Source organism: Erpetoichthys calabaricus, chromosome 9, assembly GCF_900747795.2.
Source record: "Erpetoichthys calabaricus chromosome 9, fErpCal1.3, whole genome shotgun sequence".
Taxonomy (NCBI): domain Eukaryota; kingdom Metazoa; phylum Chordata; class Cladistia; order Polypteriformes; family Polypteridae; genus Erpetoichthys; species Erpetoichthys calabaricus.
In genome coordinates, this window is record NC_041402.2 from 8,996,524 (window position 1) to 9,022,800 (window position 26,277).

Sequence of the window (26,277 nt, forward strand, 5' to 3'; positions counted from 1 at the left end):
AACGAGTTGCAAGTGGACGTGATAAGGCGGTAGTCTGGATGGAATCTGCTTTAGGGATTTGGATTGAAGAGTGCTGGAAGGAGAACAACGGTGGTGCTAAACAGTTGCCTGAAGAGGCTCCTTTAGAAGAGCTGTAACGCTATCGTTATCGGACAAGTCGTCGTGTCATTGTTGGTGAGTAACCATAATTAATAATCTACGTACAGTACTTATTACATGTACATAGTTTAGTGTCACTGTACACACATTTTACTGTATACAATTTTTCTTGCATTGTACGTATTTATTGCTGGTGGCCTGTCTGTCGTAATGGCTGTAACATATGTGATATCGGAGACGCTCGATATCTTTAAAATAATATTTAGGTTTTACTGTATGTAAACTGTGCTTACATACATAATTTCAACGAATCTTACCTAATATCTAAGAGAATACAAAGAGTTTATGCTGTATAATTGTGCGTGAAATGTTTATAAGAGTGTGGGAGAGTTTATAAGGGCTTAAAATATATAAAAATAACCATATGCACATATGGTTTCTACTTCGCGGATTTTCACCTTTCGCGGGGGGTTCTGGAACGCAACCCCCGCGATGGAGGAGGGATTACTGTAGTAAAAGATTTTTAAAAGATTACTCGGCCCCATATCGGACCTCTCGGGGTGTAAGAGGGCCATTTTTGGTTAACACTCAAAAACCCATAATGACAAAGTGAAGACATGTTTACAGAACAGTTTGCAAATTTATTAAAACTCAAAAACTGAAATGCCACATTCGTAGAGATTTTCAGACCCTATGATGTGGTCTTCAAGATTGTGTTCAGGTGTATCCTGTTTGTTTTCATTCTCCTTGAGATTGAAATGTTTCTAGAACTTAATTGGAGTCCATCTGTAACCAATTTAATTGATTTAACGTAGTTTAGAAAGGCACACGTGTTCCTGTGTGTAGAAGGTCTCACAATTCAGACTGCATGTCAGGACAAAGAAATCCAAGCCATGAAATCCAAGGAACTTTCTGTGGACCTCTGTGATCAAACTGTGGTGAGGCATAGATCAGGGCAAGGGCAACTTTGAGGGTCCCCAGGAGCAAAGTGGCCTCAGTGACTGTGAAATGGAAGAAGATTGGAACCAGCAAAACTCTTCTTAACATTGGCCATAAATCCAAATTGAGTAATCAGGCCATAAGATCCTTGGTCAGGCAAGTAACCAAGAACCCAACTTATGATGGTGATGATAATATACTTTATTAATCCCCGAAGGGAAATTGTCTTTTCACATGACCTTTGGAGGTCAGAGCACAGGGTCAGCCATTGCACATTGCCCATGGAGAAATTTTCAGGTTAAAGGTCTTGCGTAAGGGCCCAACGGAGTAGAATTCCTTCTGGCAGTAACTGATTGGCACTCTAACAAGACTTTAGAAGTCCTCTGTCGAGATGGGAGTACCTGTCAGAAGGACAACCTTCTCAGCGGGACTCCCATCAATCAGACGTTTATGGTAGAGTGGCTATTCAGAAGCCACGCTTGAATAAAAGGCATATGACAGTATAATGAACTCTGAGAGCATGAGGGAAAAGATCCTCTCGTCTGATGAGTCCAACATGTTCTTTGGGTAGAACTCCAAGTACTATATCTGGGAAAGTCTTTGCACTGCTTATTAAATGCCTAATACCATCCCTTCGGGGAAGTATGGTGGTGACAGACACGATGGGGTTAAATTAAATCTAAAACACAATATGGTGTGCTGAAAGTAAAGCGCATATAGCACTTATTACATTGGACACTAAGAAAACATTTCTTTTAAATTGTGACCTTCATGTGCAGTTTTAGAGAAAAAAGGTTTCATGATTTGTTATAGTGCCTTTCGTACTGTGCACTGGCAAGAGACGTTTATAACTGAAAACTGGAAGGGTGCGCATGCTATTTCGTAACTTATAATGTCCTCCTGTGGGATATGGCCGGCCCGGCCAATACCCCCAGACCGCCAGATGGAGCCCTCCCTGCAGCATGGAGGTGCCCCAAAAGTCAGCAGGGAATCATGGACAATGGAGTCTCTATTCACAATCCTGCTGGATACCGTGGGGGCCGCCAGAGGATGCTACAGGGAGGCTTAAGGATGTGTATTTTCCCTATAACCCGGAAGTACGTCTTAGTCACAGCGACAGAGGAAATGACGTACTTCCGGGATAAAGAAGAAGAGTTTTCAACTGACCCGGAAGTGCTGGGAAATCACATGGACTGAAGGATCAGAAGCACTTCCGGGTCATGGACTATAAAGGACTGTGGGAAATCCTAGACGGACGAGCTGACTCGGGAGGAAGGGTGACAACGCGTCTGGGAGTGGAGGATTGTTATTTATTATTAGTATTGTTTATTGATTTATGAGTATAATGGAGTGGAGGGTGCTGTGTACACTGTATTGTCCTAATAAATATTATTATTGGACTTTTATCTGGTCTCTGGCGTCTGATCCAAGGGTTCAAGAGAGCAATAGCGCCCCCTATCTGTCACACTCCATAATGTTTGAGACAAAGAAACGTTTTTCCTTGATTTACTTATCTGCCTTTTCCAGGTGCTGAATGATAAAGTTACAGGAGCAGGGACTGCCCAAGATCCAACGCAAGCCACCTCATCTATTAAACATGGTGGTAGGTTGTTTTGGCTTGAGCATTTATGGCTGTCACAGCCCTGGCACATTTCTCTTCATTGATGATGAGCCTTTTGATGGCAGTGGCACAATGAATTCTGAGGTGTATTGAAACATCTGATCTGCTCAAGTTCCAGGAAATGTCTCCAAACTCATTTGATTGTGCTTCATCTTCCAACGAGTTATTGATCCAAACATACTGCTAAGGCAACACAGGAGTTTTAGCAAAGCTAAAAAATGGATAAGTCTAGAATGGCCAAGCCATTCACCCAGTTTAAGTTCAATTGAGCAGGGCCTTCCATATGCTGAAGAGAAAACGTAAGGGGTGAAACAAGCAGGAGCTGAAGATGGCTGCATTAGAGGCTTGGCAGAGCATCAACATAGAAGACCCTCAGAACCTGGTGATGTCTGTGAGTCACAGACTATGTGAGGAATATGCAACAAAGTCCTAAATATGACAGTGGCTTTAACAGACCTGCCATTGCTGTGTCACAAACATTATGATGCCCTGAAATGGGGGGACCGCGTTGAAAAAGTGTAGTGTGACTGAAATGTAATGCAACTCCCCTTAAATGAAAGTCTGCAATGTGCACTTTAAGCACAGTTCCGAATTGTTTCATTTATATTTTTTGAAACTGTGGAGCAGAGGGGGAAATCAAGGAATAAAAATGAGTCTTTGTCCCAAACATTACGGAGAGCACCTGTAGTTCTGTGACGTGGATTATATAATGAAGCAGGGCTTGAGATGAACCATATTGTCATTGTCTGATTATTACTTGCAAATATTACACTGCAGGGTTGCAACATATGTGGGCTAAAAACCTGAAGAGGCAATTGATGACTCACATCATGAACTCAGAGAGGATGATTAAATAGAAAGAATAACTCGGAGTCCAGTTAAAACATTTTTTCGATCCTCACACCCCCCCCCCCAACCCCAACCCAGGAAGCAGTTCCAGCACACACCAACTTGCCTGCCATTCTGTCCTCCTTGTAAGTGGCCACCTCAACACTCTGTCATCATGTGTACAACCTGCTCACCTATTGACTGTATACATGAGGATGACTGGAATGGTTGCAGACTGTAGCAGATATAGCGTTTGTCCACCTCTCGAACCCTCAGGTACCACTCTTGAGACCAGGTGAAAGTACAACTAATATTTATTTTTCTATTGTACAGTGCACCAAGCACTACCCACACCACACTACTCATATACAATAAACTCTCTCAAATAACCAATCCTCCACTCCCAGACACTTCGCCCTCCTACCTCCCAGCTCAGCTCAGTGTTCTAGGCTTTCCTTAGTCCTTTTATAGCTCCTGACCCGGAAGTGGTTCCAAGCACAACCCACAAGTCCATTTCCTTCCGGGTCAGGGCAAACAGTCTTCTTCATCCCGGGAGCACGTCGCTTCCTCCAGTCACGTGACTGTGACGCACTCCCGGGTTATAGGGCATGCAAGAGCCCACTAGCCCCCCTACAGCGACTCCTGGTGGCCCCCAAGGTATCCAGCAGGGCTGTGTCACAACACTACAAAGTCCATGAGGCCCTGCTGGAACTCGGGGCACGAATATGCTGTCCGGAGGGCTCCTCCTAGCGGCCTGGGGGTGGCGACCGGAGTCCATAGCCGGTTGTCCATCACAAGACATTATAACCCCACTCTTGGGTTACCTAAGGGGCACCTAAACTTACAACGCCCCTATGATGGCCAGACTAACAAAACCAGACTTACCTGTCCTAGACACCTGTGTAGCAACGCAGATTAAGTCCAGATCCTTGATGCTTGCCTACAGAGTAGTCAGTGAGTCAGCAACTGTATGTATGAGAAACTGATCCTGGACTATATGAGTCCTGTTGTGGCAGAACACCTGGACCAACTGCTGTTTGCTTGTTGGGCACAGATTGGAGTGGAGGATGCAATTATCATTCTGCTCCACAAGGCTTATTCTCACCTGTGTTTTGATTTCTCCAGTGCCTTCAATATCATCCAGCCAGTCCTGTTAGGGGGTCAGCTCATAGACATGCAGGTGGGTGAGGTTGTGGTGTCCTGGATGATGGACTATCTGTCGGGCACACCACAGTTTGTGAGAATTAAAGACTGTGAGCAACACTGGAGCACCACGAGGAACAGGCCTGTCTGCTTTACTCTGTACACCTCTAGAAATAAATATAACAGCAGGTCAGGTCACATGAAGACATTCTCAGATGATTCTGCACTTATGGGGTGTAGTGATAAGGGGGATGAGATAGAGAAGAGGAGTTGGCTGAGAACTGTTTTTCTTGGTGCAGAAAGAACTATCTGTAACTTAACATCAGCAAAACCAAAGGAGCTGTTATTGGCTATGACCAGAGTTTCCATGTCTGGTTGCTTTTCAGGGAGTGGGTGTAGAGGTGACCCACTCCTACATTTAACTGGGAGTCCACTTTAATGACTGTTTGGTCAAGTCTTGAAACACAAAGAAAGTATAGAAGAAAAAACAAAGCAGGCTCTTTTGGCCTAGGAGACTGTGTTCATTTAATGTGGGAACTGACACCCTTCACTTCTTCTACAGCTCTGTAATGGCTATTGCAATTTTCTGTGTTGCGGTGTGCTGAGCTCGTAACACCACGGAGTTAACAAGTTCATTAAAAGGGCAGGTTCAGTTATGGGGTACACTCTGGACCCTCTGTTTTGGTTTCATCCTCTTCTTTTGTTACGACCTCCAGAGTGCCATTATGAACATTGCTGCACATCCTCTCTCTGATACACCAATACTGAGGACTTTCAGCTAACAAATTCTTCAGCAAAAATGTGTCAAGAAGCACAATGGGAGCTCCTTTATACCAACAGCAGTACGCTGGGGACTGTCACAGCCAAGTCAGAACTTTTCTTCCTTTTTAATTGTCTTACTTTATAGTCGTTTTGGTGTGTCTTCAGACCAAAGGGTGGGTGTGTATTTATTTACTTATCTGTTTGTTTGTTTATATATTTAAAGAGGCACAAAAACTAATTAAAAAGACAGGCTCAGTTATGGGATGCACTCTGAACCTCCTGGAAGTCGTAGTAAAGAAAAGAATGAAAACAAAACTGAGTGCCATTATGAGCAATGCTGCACATCTTCTCTCTGACACTGAGGACTTTCAACCAACGAATCATTCAGCAGAATTTTGTGAAGAAACTCGACTGCGGCTTCTCTATACCAACAGCAGTACACCTGTGCAGCACCTCACGGGGAATGTCACAGCCAAGTCAGAGGTTTTCTTTGAAATTTTTCTTCCTTTTTCAGCCAGGCTGGCATGTGCTCAGACCATCGTATGTTTATTTATTTGTCTATTTTTTTTTTTTATTTGTAGAGCTTTTATAAAAAGCTCTATCTATCTATCTATCTATCTATCTATCTATCTATCTATCTATCTATCTATCTATCTATCTATCTATCTATCTATCTATCTATCTATCTATCTATCTATCTATCTATCTATCTATCTATCATATAGTGCCTTTCATATCTAGCTAGCTAGCCATTCATATGTTTCTATCCATCCATCTTTACATAGTATGGCAGATGACCAGGGATCTTGCTCCACCGGGACGCCTGGGAGAGGGGCACTATCTTTCCCTTGGCACAAGAGAGCAGCCCCCCGGACAGTATCGGGGCCACAATCTTGGAACACCGCAGCTCATGCCTTTTGGGGTCCGTGGCCACCACCAAGGGGAGCGGAACAACTTAACAAGCCTGTTTGGGCTGTGAGAAAAGCCACACCCGGAAGTGCAGCCTAATTTGGTTAATTACCACCTGAAGCACTTCCGGGTGGGCTATAAGAGGAGCCTGCAGCCACCAGTCAAGGAGCTGGAGTCGGGAGGAGGAAGACGGAGCTTGCAAGAGAGGAGTGGAGGCGGACAAAAAGAGAAAAGGACTGAGTATTTGTGTGCCAATTGGTGGAACCAAATTGCAAATAGTTGTAAATAAACCATGTGTTGTGGACATTTGGTGTCGTGTCTGTCTGTGGCCGGGCTATCTTTTACAATACATACATAAACTGGTGAGGTGCTCTACTCCTTCTTGCCCACTCAGGTCTACCAGTGAACAGCGTCTGGTGATGCCACCTCTGCGTGGTATCAAATCTCAGTTTAGACTCTTCATGAGTTGCTCCCAGTTGATGGGACGAGCTGCCCACCTCCATCCAAACTGCTGACTCCCTCAATGAGTTTATGAAGCAATAGAAAACCCTACTGTTCTGTGAATATTGGTCATATTGTTAATGTTTTTCTCTCTGCGGTGGTCTGTCATATTGTTAACTGATCATTGCTTTATAACTCCTCACTTGTGGTGATCAGCTTTTGTTACTCATCCTGCTACACTTGTTCAAGACAGTCCCTAGACTGATGTTATTTGATTGTGTTCACCTCCTTTTCAAGTCACTTTGGATAAATGCGTCTGCTAAGCTAATAAATGTAATATAGACCGTCTACTTCTCATCATCATTGGTCACCATTGAATCTAACCTGATATGCAGAAACTGTCACAATCACTCTGTCTGTCTCCATTTTCTCATACACCAACGTTTTTGTGTGTGATGTATGTATCTGCCTCCTTACACATTCATTTTTTTAAGTCTTGTAAAGCACAGAACTTAAATATTTGAACAATTTCTGGTTATTTCATTTTGCATATGAATGAAATCAATAGTACCAACTCCCTCCAAGCGCCTTCTCTGCACAGCAGGATACACCGCCTTAAAGAAAAAAAAAAAAAAGCAAGTGTGAGCCAAGACCACATTAACATGACATTTGTTTTGCATTATACAGAACTCCTGAAGTGAAGGTCAACACGTGAGCATTTTGATTTGTTTTTTGTACTTCTGTTCTTCATTCTTTGAAATATGAAATGTTTTTTGCAGTCCATAATCTCTTTATTTAGTATTACTTAGGTGAAGTGGTGGCTCTGTGGCTAAGGATCTGCACTGGTATCTGAAGGATTGCCAGTTCAAATCCTATTCCTGCCAAAAGGAATCCTACTCCGTTGTGCCCTTGTGTAAGGTCCTTATCCTTAATATCGCTCCAAAGGCGCTATACAATGGCTGACCCTGTGCTCTGATCTCCAAAAGTCATGCAATAAGAAAATTTAAGTATATCAAATCAAAACATTTTTTGATTTTTTTTTTAACCAGCATATCTCATTTGGGTTACGAGTGCAGTAGGTTAAGCAAAGATGCCCAGGTGTCCCTTTCCCTGCTTCCTCCTCCAACTTCTCCAGGGCAATAGTGAGGTGTTCCCAGGAATGCTAGGAAATATATAACCTCTCCAGTATGTCATTTATCTGCTCTAAGGTCTCCTACATTTGGACATTCCTGAAACACCTCCACCGTCTGGGAGGCAGCCTAATCAGATGCCCAAACCACCTCTACTGGCCAATTTTGATGTCGAAGGTCAGCAGCTCTACTTTGTGCTCCTCACCATATAGCTAAACCTGAGCCTAGACACCATGCTTGTATCCGTAACTTAGCATTTTTGGTGAGAAAAAGACAGCAGTCTGATCAGGTTGTTGCTCCAGTCTGCCTGTTGACCTCCCACACCCTTCTTGACTCACTCAAGAACAAGACCCTGGGATACTTACACAAATTCGCTTGAGGTAGCACCTCCTCCCCAACTTGGAGAGAGCACTACACCCTTTTCCAGCTTTTTCTGGTACAGTGGAACCTCGGTTTGCGAGTAACTTGGTTTACGAGTGTTTTGCAACACGAGCTAAACTTTGTAATAAATTTTGACTTGATAAACGAGCGAGGTCTTGCAATACGAGTAGTCCGTATACGCTTTGTCTGCTGAGCGTCATGAGATCACAACTGAGCTGATGGTTCTTCTCTTTTTCACTGCGGGATTGTGGGTAATCATCTCCTATTCTCCGTTTGAGTAGATGTGCCTCAATCATATAGTCAACATCCGTATGAGCGTATACTGTTTACTACAGCATTGTGACTGCGTGTGTGTGCGTGCTGTGACGTGCGAGTCCCCGTCTTGCACCCCAAAACACGAAGCTGAGTCTCAGTACTTTAGCAACACCAGCTTTATTCAGTTTGAAACAGCAACAGCGCGGTTATTTATTGTAGCGGGATCTGCGACTCTCCTATACACAGACACAGCAGTCAGGCAGGGCTGTGGCCAAGTAGTACTGTGCCCTGCGCATTTATAATGTTCAATGTACCTTGTATCACCCATCGACGGCAGGTGCTTATAGCATGTCTTTTCGGATTCGCTTTTACAGCAAACTGCTACAGCGCTGGGAGACTGCGATTGCTTTGGGACGATCTTCCGCGTGTCGTCCCGTTGGGTGGAATCCCACAAGAGTTTAGAAGCTCACTCACACCAGCCATGATTCTTTTCAAAGGTAAAGTGCAGGTTAATTTGTTTTATGTATTTTTACTTTATATTTTGTATTAATCATTTTTATATAAATAGTTTTGGGTTGTGGAACGAATCATCTGAGTTTCCATTATTTCTTATGGGGAAATTCGCTTTGATACACGAGTGCTTTGGATTGCGAGCACATTTCCAGGTCGAATTATGCTCGCAAACTGAGGTTCCACTGTATTTCTTAGAACTTGTGTTAATTCAGGGAATTTGTTTTACTGAATGAAACTTTTACACAGCTGAAATGACAGTAATAATAATAAATCTTTACATTTATATAGTGTTTTTTTCTCTACTCAAAGCACTTCAGTGAGTGGGGAGTCTCTTCAACCACCGCTAATGTGTAGTTTCCACCTGGAGGCAGCCAGTACCCTCGCCATATATGAGCTTTTAGGTGGTGAAGTGGTGAGAAAGAGAGAGACAATTAGAGACAGGGGATGATTAGGGGGCCAGAGTGACTAGATAATGGTGGGCAATTTAGCCTGAGGAGCACACTTCTCTTTACGAAGGACGCCCAGGGATAATTTTATAACCACAGAAAGTCAGGACCTCGGTTTTACGTCTCCTTCAAAGGACGGTGCCATTTTTACTGCACTGGGGGTATTGGGATCCACATTCAGACCACAGAATAAGCGCCCCCTGCTGGCTTCACCAATACCTCTTCCAGTAAACTAAATGTTAAAATAAATTAGCAGTAGAGGCAGCACATTTGTACACTGGGTAGAACTGCACCCTCACAGATGGGACGGTGGAGTCAGTACACAAAAACATCGACTCTGACTTCTCAATTTATGGTACTTCCCATTTCTCTATTTGTAATTAATTTAATAAATTTGCTATGTTGAAAGCACACAATTTACAAGATACAAGGCATTTTGTCACTGCGATTTTGAATCATCAGAGTACTTTTTCAACACCCTAACCTGTTAAAAGTTTGGGTTTAAAGTGTGTAACAATACCACTGTGGCTTTTGTGTATTATCTATCTTACTAAACCACAGTTAATATATGCACGGCGGACGCACCGAGGTGCATGCGCACTGCGGCCTTGGCGCCCGCCCCAGAGTCCAGAGTCAAACGCAGCGGCTTCCCAAAACGCGCCGGCTCCCGCCCCAGAGTCAAACACAGCGGATTCCCAGAGTCAGTAGGTGGCGCCCAAATAACACAACGTGCTGCGCTGTGGCACCCGCCCCAGAGTCAAACGCAGCGGCTGTGTCCTCACATGTTTAATTATTAACAATACAGATTATTTAAATGAAGTTAAAGTTTTATCTGTATACTATAAGCAACATATTTTGCTGCATTTCATCTTAAAAATGATATTGTCATCATACGCGCTTTATAAAGTGGCGCAGGTTGTGCAATATTATAACTGTAGTGTAAGTTTACAGTGAGGTCATTGTACTTATAAGTACAAACAGTTCTACAAGGAGCACTTGATGGACTGATGGAGTGTGTTTATAGTTCTTGGGATGAAACTGTTTGTGAAACGCGAAGTCCGTACAGGAAAGGCTTTGACTTTTTTTGCCGTGGTTGAGGTAGTGTGTACTTGAAACTGTATACCGATATTTCTCTTTCCGATCAATTGCTGCTGTGATTCTCCACTCAGATCCAGTGATATAAATACTCCGAGTGGTGCAGTGAGAGTAATATGGAAAAAGATGATCCGCTGTGGCAACCCTTAACGGGAGCAGCTGAAAGAAGAAGAAGATGCAGTGAGAGTAACAGCGCTAAAGCAGTTATGGTATTTGGAATACTATGGCTATTCCCTGGACCATTATATTGCTACAGGTTAATTACAATCAGATGCATTACAGTAATAAACAATATGCAGTTAATTTCAGTGTATTTATAAAGCCGCGTCAGGAACGTGGGTCTAAAAAAGGGTGACCACACAGGAACAGTAGCACTGCTTTGACGCTGGGTGCCACCAGTCTGCAAAACCGAGCGGAGAAATTGCGTACGCCAAGGTATGAGTTACCGTGGAAATGTGCGTGGCTTTACGCCAAGTTTAGGTTTTATACATCGCGATTTGAGCGTGGAAACATTCGTACGCACCGTTTATACATGAGGCCCCTTGTGTGCCACTAAAGCCTAGCAGAATGGACAATGCCTACTTTGTCCCTACACTCCTTTTGCCACTGGTTTTTGCTTTGTATGCCGTATTGGTGGTTTAGGTTGTTACTTTCTGTGAGCATGAATTGAATAAACAGGGTTTGATGTGATGGTTCAGGTCAGCTCCACTCTCTCTAGTTGCTTCTGGGAGCCTCTTAGAACTGAAGCCATCGAAAGTAATGAACCAAGATGAGCCAGGCAAAAGAGCAAACATACATCCAGCCAAGGGCTAGTTTCAAAAGTGTCCAACGTGCACTTGAATAAATAAATAAATAATTAATAAGTGATTCCATAAAATCATGTGCAAATCCATGAGTTAAAAGACCATAAATAATCTCTAAAATAAAAACAGGATTAAACCATGCAGTCATCAGGTTCTCATGTTATCTCTCCTAAGCACCGCACATCTTCCTCTTTCCATCTCCCTGACTCACCTTACTCAGGTTTTGTAGCCAGAGTGGGGACACCATCATCAATGGTCACAACCTCCGGCTCTCGCCATGGCTGCCTCAGTTGACATCTGCCACGATGCTCTGTGCCAACCGTCCCTCCAATTTCCACATGCCCTTTATGGCATCTACCAGATCCCTAGGACGGCACCACCACCATCGTACCCACTTGGTCCATAAAGTCAGCAGGGACAAACCACCCATGGATCGCTGATCACTTGCTCTACTGCTGGGCTACCGACCGCTCTGCTTCTTCTCCCTCATGCTGGCTCAGGCAACCGATACTGCTCTCATGGCTCTTTTACTGTGTTCCCATTCTGTTTCTTTCCCTCTCAGCAATGCGGACTCCTCTTATATTGGCTCGATTGGGTGCAGATATGACCATTTGCCCATTCCATGGTGTGAATGCAGCACCTGACCGATACGCTCACGTCTTCACACAAGTACACTGTAATAAGGCGCTATATAAGCGCCCGACCTGACACAGATTGGACACGGAGGCACACGTATAAAATAAATAAACTTTTTATTTTTTTGAGCTGGAGGGCACGTCTTCCCCATGTCCCCCAGGCACAACACAGTCCCAAGTGTAACACCAAAACACCACACTCCTCTCTTTTTTCCACCACCACTCCTCCTAGGCAACCTTGTCCTCCTCCACCCAACTCAGGCCCTCGGAGTGGTGGCTGCTGGCCCCTTTTATAGTTCACCCGGAAGTGCTCCAGGTGCTTGATTGCTGTGTTCCCAGTGCACTTCCGGGTGTGGTGAAAACGTTGCCCATAGGGACTCAGGAGTCCCAGCTGCGGGACCCAACAGGGCTGCACCCAACTCCAATTCCCGTGGAGCCCTGCGGGAAACCGAGGCACCGCTCCAACCCAGGGGGGCGGCCATCTAGCCTCCAGGGGGAGGTATTGCACCATCCAGGGCTGCTCCTCCTGAATATAGAGTGCAGGGGCGTCCTGGCTGATCATTGACCCCGGCCGCCTGCCACAACGCGATCAGACAAGCACCACAGTCAATCCTGGAGCATCGCCGTCATGCACACACCTGAACCCAATCTGAGCCTGCAGGCCCTGTGGACTTGATCATTTATTTAAAGTCTGTTCTACGCCACCTTTCGCATTTGAGAATATCCTCTTTAATAAAATCCCTGTGTGCATCCAGGTGTCCATGTGTGTGTGTCTTCTAGTGAAGTGCGCATGCGCGGGGCACAGTGCGATGCGCGATATTACTGTCAGAGAAAATTACGGGCGTTTTACGGAAATACAAACCAGTATTACTGCGAGAGAAACTTAAAGGTACACAATACAGTGATGCATATTACAGCCACATACAAGCCAGTATTACTGTCAGAGAAAATTAAAGGCATATTACCGACGCGCACGCCTGTATTACCGCCAGAGAAAATTAAAGGTATATTACAGACGTACAAGACAGTGTTACTGTCACAGAAGATTAAAGACACACAATACACGGCGGCAGCCCACGAAGAACGGTCAGCTCAGCAAGTAAACATCAACAAAAGAAAGGCTGAATGAAAGAAAAATACGACCAACAAACAGAATGAGGTCAAGGTCCCTTGCCATTTAATATAGACTGTTCCTACTAATGTTTATGCACTACTGTTCTAGCGCCCGTTATTGTAACAGGCTTAATGACTAGTAATAATATAATATTGTAATAAGAGTAGTATTGTCACATGTACAGAGTACTGTACAGTAAAATTATGTTAACAGCATACAACACGTCACCTCTCCCCGGCACCATGATAAATAAGATTGTATTAAAATACAGAACTTTATATTTAAAGAAAGCATAACTCCACTAAACTGATGCACTACTTACTCTTTGTTTTAAGTGGTTTAGGTGCTTTAATGCAGGGGTCCACAATCACGGTCCTGGAGGGCCGCAGTGGATGCAGGTTTTTGCTCCAATCTAATTGCTTTATTGCTCAAGTAACACTTCTGCTTCACTTTAGTTCTCTCGCTCATTAAGATTTTGAACCCTTATTGCTTATTTTAGTCTTAAACAGCTGTATTCTCAATTTTTAATTGCTCCTAATTAGCAATAACATGCAAATGACAAAAGACACCAGCATTTCTCCATTTTGCCTGTTACCATTTACACCTGTGTGTATTTATCATGCACTATTGGGTTTAATTAAATATTTGGAAGGAAAGTGAAGGACTGAGAATTACTCCTCCATTTTAGCCTTCAAATCATTTGGATGATATCCTTAGGAAGGGGAAAAATCAGAGTCTGACTCAAAACATCGTCTGCTGAGTATTTTGTTTTCTGCACTCGTTTTGCTCCCTCGTGAGATGTCGATGCCATCTTGGTTTTGTTTACATTTGTTTACATTTCGTAACTCACGCACACGCAAGGATTAGATGCCGAGTCAATGAGTATAACATTCCTCCAAGCAGAGAGGGAGTGCCTGTAACGTAACAGTGTGTTTTGTCACCATTAACAGTTGATTGTTGCCCTCTACTCCTGGATGTCGACTTTTGTCAGGTAATACACATAACGGTCTGTGACGCAATATTCGCTCCATAAGATGCACAGACATTTCCGCCCTTCTTTTGGGGAAAAGAAAGTGCGTCTTATGGAGCAAAAAATACGGTAACTTTAGTAAATCAGGATGAATAGTCGCTTTGAAAAACCACACAGTTCCCTCCAGAAATTTCTTCTTAGTGTCATGCAACTTTTTAATAAGGAATATCGGAGAAAACAATTAAGATCTAATATATATCCTGTAACCATTATTGTGTAAATCTGCACTATCAAACTGCCTTACCCTAACCTGTCTTGTCTCCGTTTGTTTTATTTCATTCTGTCTGTTATTAAATGTGACGCTGCACCTGATCAGAGGAGGACGTAGGTGCATGACTCAATGTCGTTTGCTATTGGGTGGACTTGGGATGATGTGAGTAGTGATTGGCTAGATGTAAAACCGTAGTCTATACCTCCAGGGGTCGTTTTTTGACCGTTCTTTCAGCTTGCAGATACTTCTTTACTGCTGAGCAGGTAGAACAGAGAAGAGAGTGTTTAAGTTTGTAAATATTTTTAAGAACAGTTTACTTCCGCTTAGTGTATGTATTTGGGCGAAAGTCTTCTGTGTTCGTGGGTGCTCATTTTTTTTGTTATTGTCTTTGCGCATAAGTTTTCACTTTTTGTTTTCGATTATTTTGTGTCCATCCTTCGTAAAGTGTGTGTTGAAGAAAATCTAGGATATGAGAATTACTTGACATAGCAGAGTTAAAGCACTAACAAGCCATAACATTAACTTATTGCCAAGAATTGCTTTCTAATTAAGCAACCGGGTTAGAACAAAAACCTGCAGCCCTCCAGGACTGTGATTGAGGACCCCTGCTTTAATGTGTTTTCAGTGTAAAAGAGTAAAATAACACTGTTCTCTTTTTCTGTTTGCAGGCGGCTGCTGGTTCTAATTTTGGTTTGCCTTGTGGAGAAATAAATTCCAGTGAAACAAGAGGACACAGTGTTACCTTGTTGTTGAAGGTACTGGAAAGTAAGTCTGTAACATTTTCCTTATTTTTATTTTTTTATTCCTCCCCATCTCCTCATTTCTGTCAGTTTCAATCTGTATATATTCTGTTCCTAGAAAAACATTGCTATGATGTCAGGTGAACTGGTGGAGTATCAAAGTTATGCAAAGTCGTTACCCGGTCATGTAATTTGACCTCCCCAGTGATATTAGTTCTAATTAGAATTGCAAGTGTAAAACACAAAATAAATGATTGTGTAAATATTCACCTCCATAAATATTACACATCTCAATCATCCCTGGTGCAGCCAGTTCCATAATTAGTTATTAGTTGTGTAATTTGACAGAAAGGTCAGGAACTGTAACCTCCACGTAGAGGTCATGTAATGTGACAATGGCTTAAGTCAGAAAATCTGTAAATGCTGAGTGGTGTGAGGTGGGTGAGAGCATGACAGGACTGTGTATTGTTCTTCCTCCTAAACTTGTGTTGTGTTGTGAAAGAAAGTGAGAGTACAGTAGGCGCAAGGTTACGACTCCCTCATTCTCACAACACCACCACCACCTACCAGTTGAACAAGACAGCACTGGAGTACAGAGAGAGGTTGTGATAAGCCGAGTCTGCAGACCGTTTAAAAGTATCGATTATTATAGCTATTTATAGCTTATCACGGTCAGTCAGTTATCAAGGTTCATATATCAGAGCACTATTTTTGGATTTTTCTTCAGTGTTCAATACCATCCAGCCTCACATACTGATTGGGAAACTGAACAGTATGAAGTTAACCCATTTATCACATTTATGGATTCTTGACATTCTTTTAAATTGTTCATAAACAGTCAAAGTACAGGTCACCTTTTCAGAACTGATTCATTCAAGCACTGGAAGCCAGCAGATGTGTGTCTTATCACCATTACTATTTACTCTGTACACAATTGAGCTGAGACAGAACAATGATCCCTGCTTCATTATCAAATAAGCTGATGACACCATGCTCATAGGACGCATAACTAGGAAGAATGAGAGCCACCATCTAAATCAAGTGGACTGTATGGTGAAATGGTACAATAAGAACGATCTTGCTCTGAATGTAATAAAGTCCAACGAAATGATATTTGATTTTAGGAGACAGAAATCTGTATGTTCACCCATTGTTGTTCAGGAGGACAACGTAGAAATAGCGACTGAATATAAATGCTGACAATCTTAACAACTTCCGGTCTATTTCCCACTTACCTTTTCTGTCAAAAGCTCTTGAGCATGTTGTAGCTTCCCAACTCACTAACTACTTAACTTCTAATAATTTGATGGAACCCTTTCAGTCTGGTTTCAGGGTGCAGCACAGCTGTGAAACTGACCCTGCTACGGGTAACCAATGATTTGCTTATGGCAGCAGACTCTGGACAAACCAGCATATTAATTCTGTTAGACCTCAGTGCAGCATTTGACACTGTCAGACATGACATTCCACTGTCCAGAATGGAGAACATGCTGGGTATCTCTGGCACTGCCCTCCAGTGGTTCAAGTCCTATCTGACTGATAGGCAAGAGTTTGTTAGTCTTGGCAAGAGCAGATCCAGCTCTGCGCCAGTCACACAAGGAGTTCCTCAGGGCTGTGTCCTCGGCCCGCTTCTCTTCTGTATTTATATGCTTCCCCTTGGCCATATTATTGGTAGCTTTGGACTATGTCATCATTTTTATGCAGATGATACTCAACTTTATTTCAATGTTAAAAGTGGAACTTCATCAGAGCTTTCTCAGCTCACAACCTGCCTCAGTGAAATTAATACCTGGATGGAGCAGAACTCTTTAAAATTATATTGCAACAAAACTGAACTCCTGCAAGTTGGGACTAAAGTGCAACTTAATAAAATGAGCTCCTTCCCAGTCCATCTTGGTGGTGATCTCATCAGACCTGCCTCTACTGCAAAGAATCTTGGTGTCACTTTTGATTCCTCCCTCTCTTACTTACTTTCACCTTCGTAACATATCCTATGTTCGCTCCTTCCTCTCCTTTTCTAATACTGAGAAACTTGTCCATGCTTTTATCACATCCCGCATCGATTATTGTAATTCCCTACAGGTGCCCCTTCTAATCTTCTATCACAGCTCCAGCTTATTCAAAACTCGGCTGCAACTGTCCTTACTCGAACCAGCTGCAGAGAGCACATAACACCCATCCTACTCCACCTTCACATTATAGAATCAAATATAAAATCCTACTAATAACCTACAAAGCCTTAAATGACCTTGCGCCAAACTACATCAGTGACCTTCACCATCACTATGTGCCTGTCCGCCCACTAAGGTCCTCTGATTCTGGCAATCTTGTTGTGCCCCACACTAATCTACACTCCATGGGTGACAGGGCCTTCAGCTGTATAGCGCCCAGACTCTGGAATGACCTACCGAAATTAATAAGGTCAGCTGACTCCATGAATTCTTTTTAAAAAACAACTCTAGTACTAGGGTGTTGTACCGTGTTAGCCATTATGAATGTAGAGAAAAGCCAAGCAAAATGACACCTTTTATTGGCTAACTAGAAAGATTACAATATGCAAGCTTTCGAGGCAACTCAGGCCCCTTCTTCAGGCAAGATGTAATGGCTTACATCTTGCCTGAAGAAGGGGCCTGAGTTGCCTCGAAAGCTTGCATATTGTAATCTTTCTAGTTAGCCAATAAAAGGTGTCATTTTGCTTGGCTTTTCTCTAAAAAACAACTCAAAACTCATCTGTTCAGGACGGCTTTTAGCTCTACTTGACTTTATTACCCTTCTCTCAGTTTGCCTCCATGTCAAGATGCTCATGTAATCTGTGTGTGTGTGTGCTAGACCAGTGCTCCACAACCTTTTCTCACCTACGACACAACAAAGTTCTTCCTAGAAATCCGCGGGACATCAAAAGCCAAAATATATATCAGTGGCGTAGCTGGGAGGGGGGGTATGGGGGGGGGGGGGCATGGGCGAGGGGGTGCGGGGGGTTGGTTGGGGGGTTGGCGGTCCGCTCCGAGCGCCAGCTATTTAGGGGCGTCCAAACTATGGTAGTTTTCTTTTTTTTTTGTTCTTTGAGGAGGTGCTAAAAAAAATTATTTCAGCTTTGGGGCGTCAAATTTTTCACCGCCCCGGACAACATGAACTCCAGCTACGCCACTGATATATAGATATTAATTTAATACACTAATTTTACAATAAATTTTCATTTTTTATTATAAGTATACATAAATAAAAACTATATTTACTTTTATACAATCTTAATAAATATTATAACATAATGACTGATTAATGTGATACCTGCGCTTGTTTCAATGAACACAAAAGTTTTATATTCGGCTCAATATTTGACAGCGCAACCCGAAGTTCTTGGTCAAGATCTTTTAAGCATGACCGCTTATCATTTTTAATTAACGCAAGAGTTATTTGTCTTTTTTGGCGTAACTGGGATGGTTTGAATTTAGATGGCGATTTAGTTTACTGGGTGCCATTGCCTCGTTTGATAGCTGATCGCCGCAAATGATGCATTGTGGCTTTGGAGCCGTTTCGTCACCACACCACGAGAATCCATATCGAATGTAGTCTTCGTTGTACTTTCTTTTCACAATCTTCTTTGTTTTTTTTGCAACACTTGTGCTGGGTTCTTCATCATCTGTACGTGAAGACGAATCTTTTCCACGTAAAAATGTATCCATATTTAAAGGGGTATAAAACTAAATATGAATCACACGAAGAACGTTAACCATACACAATTCAGCAACACAACTAATAGTAATGAATGATAACTAGTGTCGCAAGACAAGTGAATGCGACGTAGCGTCACACCTGTATTGGCTCAAGGCACAACAGTGTGCCGTGGCACACCGGTTGCGGAGCACTGTGCTAGACCATCAATTATGTTGTCTGTTAGGCTTTTTCTCCGAATTTACTGTCTTAATCTTCTTTATTTATCTGGTTTGTACAATGCTATATACTGTATACCCTGCCATTTTTTCTTTAACTCTACATTTTATCCAGCTTTTGCTGTTTCCACCAGGCAGCACGTGGAGGTAAATAGCTAGGCCAAGCACTTTTTTTTTTTTGCTTTTTCTATTTTTTATATATTTTTTTTATTTTATGAAGATGAGATCCACATTATTTTGTTTTTACATTTTTATTCTGTTTTAAAGCTTGATTTTGGATAGCGAAGAATTCATCTTTCGCTGCTTTTTCTTTACGTTTTTGAGCACCTGATTTATATTTCTTTGGCGGTGGAACTGAAGACATTTGGAATACAATAATTTCAAACTGTGGAAATTCGGCAAGGCCTAATTACTATCTACAAGACGTTCTTTCTAACAAAATGGAAATATATTGATATGAAGGAAAGTGATGGCTTTATGAAGAGAAGGGCCCCTTTTATGCTCTGTCGAGAATGCAGTGCAGCGGAGCGGCCCTGACTGAAGCGTAAGTGGCCGCCTACTGAGGACAGAGGCACAGATGTGCCGTGGAGGCGTGAACAGGCGCGCGGGCCTGAGTGAAACGTAATGAAGATTGGAGTGTCGAGTGGAGATGTCCACATGGAATGCGCTTAGCTGGGGCGGCATCAGCTGGTGTCCGATCAGCTCATGTCAGTTCCTCACTCTCTTGCTCGATCTCCAGATCACTCTCAATAAAATCAGATTCTGAAAAATAGAGTCCGACTCAGCTATAATGCGCAAAACATCGTCTGCTTTACTCCCTCATGAGATGTCGATGCCATCTTGTCTTTGTTTACATTTCGTAACTCACACACACACAAGGATTTGATGCCGAGTCAATGAGTCTAATGTTCCTTCAAGCAGAGAGGGAATGCCTGTAACGTAACAGTGAGTTTTGTCGCCATTAACAGCTGTTTGTCGCCCTCGACCCCTGGATGTCAACTTTTGTCAGGTAATACACATCACGGTCTGTGACACAATATTGGCTCCATAAGACGCACAGAAATTTCCACCCTTCTTTTGGGGGGAAAAAAAAGTGCGTCTTATGAAGCGAAAAATACGGTAACTTCAATAAATCAGGATGGATAGTCACTTTGAAAAACCACACAGTTCCCTCCAGAAATTTCTTCCTAATGCCATGCGACTTTTTAATAAGGAATATCGGAGAAAATAATTAAGGTGTAATAAATATCCTGTAACCATTATTGTGTAAATCGGCACTATCGAACTGCCTTACCATAACCTGTCTTGTCTCTGTTTGTTTTATTTCATTCTGTCTGTTATGAAATGCAACTGAGAAGGCACATTTTGTATTTTTTTTTGTAAACGTGACTAAATAAAGGAACCTTCCACTTGGAAGTTAAACAGGTATAGATGTAAAAATTGCTTACCAGTTGTTTTAGTGGTTCAGCGAGTGAAAATGCAGTGGTGGGGCAAAGCTGTACCAGCGTTTGGTGTCACCCTTCTGAGTTGCCCACTGACTTTGAAGGCTTGCGAGTCAGAGGGTGTCTCCAAGTTTGAACCAGCACTACACCGAGGCCTTATTATCCACGGGGGTGCTTTCAATTTGAAGCACCCCGATGGGAAAGCGAGGTGCGGAGGAAGGATCGAAGCACTGAGATTAAGAGGTTGCTGGCAGAAAGAATATGTGTGTGCAGAAAGAAAACACTGAGTGAATGTAGGTGAAAGTTCACCATGTAACTTACCTGTATGGTGTGATGTGGTTGCAAACACATAAGCGCACGGAAAGATGAAGGTCTGATATAGTGACACTGCACCTGATCAGAGGAGGACATAGGTGCATGACTCAACGTTGTTTGCTATTGGGTGGACTCGGGAAGATGTGAGTAGTGATTGGCTAGATGTAAAACTGTAGTCTAGACCTCCAGGGGTCATTTTTTGACCGTTCTTTCAGCTTGCAGATACTTCTTTACTGCTGAGCAGGTAGAACAGAGAGGAGAGTGTTTAAGTTTGTAAATATTAGTAAGAACAGTTTACTTCCGATTAGTGTATATATTTGGGCGAAAGTAATCTGTGTTCGTGGGTGCTCATTTTTTTCATTATTGTCTTTGCGCATAATTTTTCACTTTTTGTTTTCGATTATTTTGTGTCCATCCTTTGTAAAGTGTGTGTTGAAGAAAAAGGAGGAAGATAAAGCTTTTTGTTTATTTTTGTTGCATTTTTTTCTCATCGCTATTTGCTTTGGAGTCACTGTGATTATTGTATATAGCTCCTGCACGTATTTTTCTTTTTTTTTTTCATGTTCTTGCACTGAACCGTGTGTATTTACAAAACATTACTCTAAGCAGTTATTGGCACATCTGGAATAAACCAGAATTCTGTTTTTGGAACAGTCATCGTAGTCTGTGTCTCAGTTCGGTTATGCCTGAGGTGCCCAGAGTCTGAAACTGTGCAACGGTGCCATTGCATGGGGCACCAAAGGAGTATGTCTTGCTTCTTCTCATCCTACTCTGGATAAGACTGATTGAATTCTAAGCAAGTACACTTTTCACTCGCTGCAGGTCACGTGAGGATGGAGCTTAGGGAGGGGGTGTGTGGTTTAAATACACTCAGTCCAATGCCTTTACATTAGTCGCAACAAAGTACATGGTGTTTTAACCTTTGGCCACAGCCACAACATTAATGCACAATAATGTGGAAATGCTTCATAGATGGATAGAACTTTTATTTGTCCACAGGGGGAATATTGGCTTTTACAGAAGCTCTTTAAATAAATAAAAACATAAATAGGCAGATATGCAAGTAAAAAACAAAGAAGCAAATAAATAAATAAACAAACACACACCTTTTGGAAACAAACATACACCGGAATGACTATAAAGCAAGATAATTAGAAAGAAAAGTTCTGGTTTTCCTGTCACAGTAACAGTGAGGCACTATACAGGCGTATTGCTGTTGGTGTAAAGGAGCCCAAATTATGTATCTTGATGCACTTCGGCTGAAGAAGCCCTTGGTGTTAGTGTGTCAAAAAGAGAGGATGTGCAGCATTGTTCATAACGACACTCAGTTTTGTTTTAAATCTGTCCTTTGCTACGACCTCTAGGGTGTCCAGAGTGTGTCCTTTAACTGAGCCTGCCCTTTTCATTAGCTTGTCGATTTGGCGGTCCTCTCGTGATATGTGATAGTGATATGACCAGCCCAGAACACCACACTGGCTATCACAGAGTTACAAAAGATGTGAAGGATGTCAGTTCCCACATTAAATGAACACTGTCTCCTAAGGACAAAGAGTCTGCCCTGTTCTTTCTTCTATAGTTCCTCTGTTGTCTGGGACCAGTCCAACTTGTCATTAATGCAGACTCCCAAGTTCTTTTTAGGAGCTGACCACCTCTCTACATCCACTCCTGCGGCAAAAGTCAATAAGCAGTTCCTTGGTTTTGCTGATGTTAAGATGCCGGCAATTCTTTTGCACCAAGAAACAAAGTTCTCCATCTGACTCCTCTCCTCTGTTTCATCCCCCTTATCGATACACTTCATAAGTGCAGAATCATTTGAGAATTTCTGCAAGTGACCTGCTGTTATATTTCTAGTCTGAGGTGTACAAAGTAAACCTTGTGGTGCTCCGGTTTTGCTCACACAATCCTTGAGTGTCACAAACTGCAGGCTGCCTGACTGATAGTCCATCATCCAGGACACCACTGGCTCATCCACCTGTATATCTCTTGAGTTTACCCCTTAACAGAGATGGCCTGATGGTATTGAAGGCACTGGAGAAATCAAAAAACACAATCCTCACAGTGCTGCCAACTTTGTCCAGGTGAGAATAAGCCTTGTGGAACAGATAGATAATTGGCACCCTTCCCTCTAATTTTTGATAGGCAAACTGCAGTGGGTCCAAGTGCTCTACCACAGGGAACTCATTTAGTCCAGGACCAGCACTTTCAAAGTTCTTCATGATGTGAGACATAAGTGCTACTGGTCTGTAGCCATTAATGTATTACAGCAGGGTGCCCACACTTTTTCAGCTTGCGCTCGAGCTACTTTTAAAATGATCAGGTCGAAATGATCTACCTACATTAAAAATGCTCTATACAGATATATATATATACACATATGTACAGTATATATATACTGAGTATACTTTATACAGAAAATATATGTTGTTGTACCTTTCATAACTGAGTAACCCTTATTGCACAATAACAATTCAATACATTTATGGTCACTACATTATTTGGATTTAATAATCTTCATGTGGGAAAAGGCTGACTCGCATAAATAAGTAGAGCCGAATAATGCAGTCAAGGAGGCAGCACATTTCCTCATGTTTGGGTACTTTTCCTCTATGAGTAAGTTCCAAAACTATCCCAAGAGCCCCAGACTTCAGCTGAATGTCATCCTGCAGTGTCAAAATCTCATCCTCCACTGTAGAGGAGTTTTAGGTGAAACAGTGTTGCAATTTTTGAATCAGGTGAATCCCCCTCAACATCTTCCCTAAATGGATAGCACTTAAATGTAGCGATTGGCTCAAGTAAAGCTGAGTCTTGAAACCGTCTGTCAAAGTCTGACAGGCAATTTTCAATCTGCTCTTTCTAGCGTATGCTGTCAAGTTGCGCACACGCCTTCCATTGCGTCTCCAGCTCTGACACCAGGTTTTGGATGTTCCCCAAATCAAGGCGCTGCAGCTTTGAGGACAAATGTTGCATTTTTCGTTTGAAAGCATTAACTGAGGTAATCATATTGACCATGGAGTTCTCTTTTCCTTGCAGCTGTAAATTAAGGTCATTCAACATGTTGGTCAGATTGGTAAAAAAAATGCCAAGTCTAGTGGCCATTGATCGTTATTAAGTTGCTTGTATTCTGCATGTTTAATGACAAGGAGAAACTCCTTTTTTCTCCAGCCAGGAGACGAAGGCCTCTTTTATCATCTGTCCATCTTGGAAGGACTTCTTATGCTTAATGATCGAGTGACTCACCCGGAACGATGCTTCGGTGTGTCTGCCTTTGCTGTTGAATTCAGCCGAGTGAAAAATGACGGCTGTCTGATTAACTGCAATTTTAGTTCCCTCTCCTTTCTCTTTCTCAGATCTCTTTTCGGAAGGAAGTCAGTTTCATAGTTTTTATGAACAGTTCGAAAGTGCCTTTCCACATTTTCCTTCTTTGGAATAGCAATGAGAGATTGACAGATCGGACAAACGCGCTTCGATTGTGACATTGTGAGAAAAAAAATCCTCTTCCAATTCCACATCCAGCCCATACCCTCCCCAAACAATTTTATTTAAAATCCCTTCTTTAGTCGATATAAATTAGAAGGCTAACTAGATCACAGCCGGAGTTTTGCAGTAGCGCGCGCGTTTGATCGTGCATGTGGGATGACCAGTGTGTTAGAAGAAAAGAGATCTCAGACTGGCCGCCCTGTATGTCAATCAAGTGGCAAGTGCCATAGGGAGGATATATGATAGACTAACGTTTAAAAAATTTTTTTTGAATGCAACGCCATCTACCTGCACTACCTTTGCGATCTACCGGTCGATCGCGATCAACGTATTGGGCACCCCTGTATTACAGTACAAACCTTCACATGCAGAAATGGTGCACCAAAGCACCATAATGTATGTGAAATAAAGTAACATTAGTTAGGAGTTAACTTTGGTTCAAAGCCCATAAACTATAATAATGATGTAACAACAATTTGACAGTACAGCACATTTCAATGGATAACTGCAAAAAGGACCTAACTTATTCATGAATGTGACTCTAAAAATGATTTAACTTAATTGACGCATGAGCAACTGATGTTTTCATATGGCTATTTCTGGAGCTTATGTGGCATTTTACGAACCGATTATTTCGAGGGGAAAACGGAGAGATGCTTTGGCAGATTGAGTAAAGCTCCTCACCGTGGCAAGCAGGATTTGATGGGGCGGTTAACTCCAACCCGACCACATCTAACCATATAAACGAGGATAATGTTAAATGGGCGGGTATACCCTGACCTTGTCTGACCCGCCCAAACCCCCATGAGCTCCACCTCCTCCCCTTTCCGCTTTCTGTTACCCGAGGAGAGTGGGGTGTGTGCCTGGTGATGTGCAACCACATGCCAGAGTAAATAAAACATAATGGCACGCAAAAATTTGGGAACCCTTGCTTAAAATGCCTGTTATTGTTCATAGTTAAGTGAGCAGAAGATGAACTGATCACCAGTAGTCATAAAGCTAAAGATGGCACATTTCTTTTCAGCTTTTTATGCAAGACTAGTGTATTGTTTTTGAAAAACACAAAGGAGCACTATACAAAATTTTGGGCACTCCATCATATCTGGTGTATCTGGCTTAGCCCTCGACTGGTTCAGGTCATATTTCTGCAACAGGACTCTTAGAGTCATGCTAGACGATTTTTTATCTGAATCAGTCCCACTCCCATGTGGTGTCCCCCAGGGTTCCATTTTGGGGCCACTACTTTTTTCAATTTACATCCTGCCTTTAGGTGCAATTTTTAGAAAACATGCAATCTCGTATCACCTATATGCTGATGACTGCCAAATTTATTTCTCCCTCAAGTCAACTGACTCCACTAAACCTCTTCTCGACTGCTTTTCTGACATTAAGGACTGGCTGGCTGTAAACTTCCTTCACCTGAACAATTCAAAAACCGAGGTCATTGTTTTTAGTCCTGACCGCAAACAGACCCTACCCCTTGGCCTCGACTTTCTTCCCATTCCAGTAACTTCGTCTGTTTCCAATCTTGGAATCAAAATGGATATGGTCCTGAAAATGGATGCTCAAGTCAACAGCACAGTAAAATCCTGCTTTTTCCATCTCAGGCGAATTGCCAAACTCAAACCAATTCTGCCTTACCACCTCCTGGAATCAGTAATCCATGCATTCATTACGTCCCGGCTCGACTATTCTAATTCCTGCCTATATGGTATTAGTAAAGCCACTCTTTCTAGACTCCAATTGGTTCAAAATGCGGCTGCAAGGCTTTTAACTGGAAGCAGCAGAAGCCAACACATTACACCGATTTTAAAAACCCTACACTGGCTGCCGGTTAGCTTCAGAATTGATTTTAAGATACTCCTCTTAACCTATAAGGCACTAAATGGTCTAGCCCCTGCCTACTTGAGTGTCTTGCTCCATCGTCACAATCCCCCTCGTGTTCTTAGATCCGCAGATCAGCTGCTCCTAACCGTTCCCAAGGCACGTTTTAAAGTTCGTGGGGAAAGGGCTTTTTCCGTCTGTGCACCCAGACTCTGAAACTCCTTACCTTTAGTG

At 42.6% G+C, this 26,277-nt stretch overlaps 2 protein-coding genes across 2 annotated transcripts in view; one reads left to right on the forward strand and one right to left on the reverse strand.

The window, feature by feature from the left end:
- scai (suppressor of cancer cell invasion) overlaps positions 1-26,277 on the forward strand; it is a 404,273-nt gene that overhangs the window by 118,626 nt on the left and 259,370 nt on the right. The window contains exon 3 of the mRNA XM_028809140.2: positions 15,024-15,120. The gene's annotated coding sequence lies outside the window, so the exon portion shown is untranslated. The remainder of the gene's footprint in view (positions 1-15,023; positions 15,121-26,277) is intronic.
- LOC127529167 (uncharacterized) overlaps positions 1-26,277 on the reverse strand; it is a 445,804-nt gene that overhangs the window by 41,867 nt on the left and 377,660 nt on the right. The gene's annotated exons all lie outside the window — the stretch shown is intronic.